The following is a 3,808-nucleotide window of genomic DNA, read 5'->3' as shown; positions in this document are numbered from 1 at the left end:
TCTGGCATGAAAAAATATTAATATAAATCCAAAAAAAGGGGTGGTGGGGTGAGGGGAATAAGTAAAGGCTAGCAATGATACAGAATGTATCGAATGGAAACTTGCTGAAAATAGGCCTTAAAAAATTCGTTTATTGCATTGAAAATATTAGGCAAAAATTTTACAGGAAATATTTCAATTAAAATGCAATATATTTCCCAAAATTTTCAATTATTAACATTAATAATGGTTTACATAATACACATATTAGTGGCCTGTAACGGTCGCCGTTGAGCAGCAAAAACACATAAAAGCTTATTGCTATGTTGCTCAAAATTCTCGCATGCAATAACCTTGATTTCCCTATTTATGCCAATTATGTTTGTAGCATAGTTTCGGGTGGGTGCGTGCAAGCTCTGGACTTAGAACAGCTGAGCTAAGCTTGAGCCAGTGCAGTGCAGCGCATCGAAGCGAAGCTTTAGCACGGGAGTCCGTTTAGATCTTTAGCTCGTATTTAAACGGATCAAAAGGCCAGGTCGTGCTCTTTTGAAAATTCTAATCGTTGGATCCGTGCGAGAGGCAAAACGTTCCGTAGAACCCTTAGATTTTAACCACGTGTCCGAAAAAGTTATATAACTGTCCGGAGTAAACGAAAAAAAAACATTTTGTCATTTTTAAATTCTGTGCTGTGCTGTGCTGTGAGTGAAGCCTAAAAACAAGTAAAAAGTGTGAGAGTTCGGAGAAAAATCCCTTGGCCACGCTGCCGCCACGCTGCTGCCACGCCTACAGCCACGCCTCACACCACGTCGGTGGAAAAGACCCGACCAACGATCCTCTCCTGTTCAAAAGCAGACAAGAACGGTACGGTTAAAGCCCTATAAGGAAAAGAAAAAGAGTAGGTTCATAGAGTTTTTTGTTTTTTTGTCGCCTTAGTGCCTGGGAAGCGATTGACAGCCTGTCCCGCATCAGTCTTGTACCCACACCAGGTCACGCCGCTATCTATGGCTAGGCCGCCGTACCTTGGTGTGGGCCATAAAATTTTCACCCCGATTGGAAACGGCCGAATTTTCCTTGGGAGGTTACATAACCTGCACCGGCCATAACCTTTGCGCAGCCGCCAAGCGTTGCCGTCGCTGCCCCGAGCAAGCTGCTGGAAGTAGCCCACCACCCCCCTCACCAAGAGCAGATGAAGCCGTTGAGGATGCCGTATTAAATTTCGAGTAGTCTAGTGTAGCTTTTATACCTCTCTTTACTTCTTTTCTTGCATTTATTTAAGTACAGTAAGCCCTCAAAAAAAAAAAAAACAACAAAAACCCGCTGCTGTTAATCTTCAAAATTTTACTTTTTTGTTTTTGGTTAAAAAGAAGAAAAACTTTCTATCTATATACCCCCCTTGTGCATAACCACCCGACATGGGCAAACCGTAAAATTTTTCCACAGCCTCCACAGAAAATCTCAGCGAAAGGCGCCTTTCAGCGAGGGACCACTGTAAGCCGTAAGTGAGAGCAAAGAAAGACACGATTTCCCATTTCCCTTTTGTGCGGGTATTCTCTTAAGCCAAACGGGCTTGCGCTTACGATATTCGGCTGCCGCTATGCCTGCGTAAAGCTTTTTACTCATAGCTTTCCGTTAGGGTTAGTCGGTAGTTCCGTTTTGCGTGTTTGTTTGTTTTTCGAATTGGTTGCATTCTTCTAATGCATTAAACCTACACTAGCCAACAAAGAAAAAGTTTCCTTTGAATTTTAATTGCGGCTTCCAATCACCTTTTCGTTTATCTTTGTTCGGATAAATAATTTGCCCAATGCCTTAACATGATGTAGTTTTAATAATTATATTATTTTTCTATACATTTTTTTTATTATTATGGAATATTCCTAATTAATTTTACCGACCTACTTCTATCCTGCTATACATATATTGTTGATTTTTTTGGTATGTTTATAATTTTTATATGATATATTCTTATATTTTTATTATGGTTTAAGCAATTTTTTTTTCTCCTCTTTTCTACTACTTAAATTAGGCTGTATATATTTTTTTTAGTTCTTTTAAGTTTCGCTTGCATTTTGTGTTGGATGCCTTTGCCTAAGTGCAGAAATATAACCTGAAATTTATGAATATGAATATGGACGGTTAAGATATTAATTTCCTGGTGACATGGGGACATAATGAGATAGGGTGAACAAAAAAACGGGATTTCCGGAAAAGTATTGCATATCGGAAATCATGGAAGGGCGGGTAAAGAGTAGTGCGGGTCGAATACCACCTCAAGGCCTCGCGCATACCTCTTTTGGAGCGAATCGACAAAAGCCTTTCTTTTGCTCATTCCCGGTTTGTTTCGTAGACAGGGTATGTTTATGCAGTGTGTTGTTTTCGGAGTTTAGCTCCATTTAGAGTCAAGGGATTCTATATTAAGTTTATGTAGTAGGAGTCGAGACGCGGTCAAACGAACCCCCCCCAAGTTACCGAAAGAGCACGGAACCAGTGAATCCCGACCGACAGTGCCTCGACAGCCGACGCCCCTACCACCTAGTGCTAGGGCTACTATAAGAAGAGAGATTACAAAAATTTTTGGCGCCCAACGTGGGGCTGGTTTTCAACGAGACTTACAATAACAGGTCTGTACCTTTAGCAACAACATCCGCTATTGGCTCGTCCCACCTTTTGCTCGTTTGTTTTCATAGGCTTAATGCTTATTAGTTTTGTCCATAAGATGTTACCCTCGGTCAGATACAATTCCAGAATATTGCGAATTCTGTTTGGATTCCAATACTGATTGTCCCTCTGATTGTGCTGTGCATGGTTCTCAAAAAAAAAAGAGAAAAATTTGGTTTTTAATTTTTCGTAGAATTCGTATAAATTGTTATCGATTTGGCGGGAAATTTAAGCTCATTACGTTAGGAGATACACTCGCGAGTTTCACAACACAGTCAGCTGGGAAGAAAGCTCGTAAACTCGATCGTTTTGAGTGGAGCGAGAATAGGTTCTTGTCGAGCTCAGCGAATTTCCTCTTCCTATTTGATCGTACCAGCGTAACTGACCAGACCTAATTTTTCGTATCGAAATTAAATTACGCGCTTAACCCAGGCTAATAGTATAAGTCCTAAATATTCAAAGAGCAATCTCGAAATATTTAAGGCATCCGTGGGAATTTTAAATAAATCTTCGAAAAGAATTGTTTTGAAAGTGGTCTATAGTTCGGCCAGGTAAATATTTCGTGGAAGATTGTAGGGAGTCACATGGAATTTATAAGACTGTATTCCAGAACAGATTTTGGTTCAAAGCAGGCGCTTTTAAAACATTGCTGTGCCCAACAAAAACATAGCGAAGGAAAATAAAGAAAAAGGTGAGAAATAAGGGGTTTTTATAGTCCAAGACAATTTTCTGACCTAACCTCTCCTCATAGACCAGATCAGGGTCAAGTCAGGGGCAGAAGAACCCGTGGAAAGGGCCGAGCTCCCCGACGTAACTTTCTTTGGCAGACCAGCAGCCGCAGCAACGTTACATATGCGCAGTCTGAGTTTGTTCGATTGACATTAGCGGGAGAGCAGGGTTAACGACCGGAGCAGAACGTTTGGAAAACGGAATACCGGAGACAAGCAGAAGAAGGCGAAGCAGCAGCAATTAGTGAATTAGTGAAAATTTAGGGTTGAGTAAAAGAAATTCGCAATTACATCAAAAAGAAGACATGTAAACGAATAGGCACGTTCAAGATCACCAACACATGTACAACCGGACAAAAGAATAAAGTGTAAAGTAACTAAGACATGCAAAGTGAGTGAAAAGGCAGAGTGAAAATAACCCAGTGAAGCGAGACTTGTAATGCTCT

At 40.7% G+C, this 3,808-nt stretch overlaps 1 long non-coding RNA gene across 2 annotated transcripts; it reads left to right on the top strand.

The window, feature by feature from the left end:
* Positions 1-3,011: 3,011 nt before the first annotated feature.
* On the top strand, positions 3,012-3,439 carry LOC121404501. Of its 2 annotated transcripts, none has more exons than XR_005968048.1 (3): positions 3,012-3,185; positions 3,250-3,325; positions 3,386-3,439. It is a non-coding gene; the product is annotated as an uncharacterized LOC121404501 (long non-coding RNA). The 2 variants fall into 2 exon arrangements; XR_005968049.1 differs by having other exon boundaries at positions 3,245-3,325.
* Positions 3,440-3,808: the final 369 nt, after the last annotated feature.

Source organism: Drosophila obscura, unplaced genomic scaffold (genome assembly GCF_018151105.1).
Source record: "Drosophila obscura isolate BZ-5 IFL unplaced genomic scaffold, ASM1815110v1 contig_208, whole genome shotgun sequence".
In the NCBI taxonomy this organism is placed as follows: Eukaryota; Metazoa; Arthropoda; class Insecta; order Diptera; family Drosophilidae; genus Drosophila; species Drosophila obscura.
Note: the sequence above shows the minus strand (reverse complement) of the source record. Positions and strands in the feature narration are given on the sequence as shown.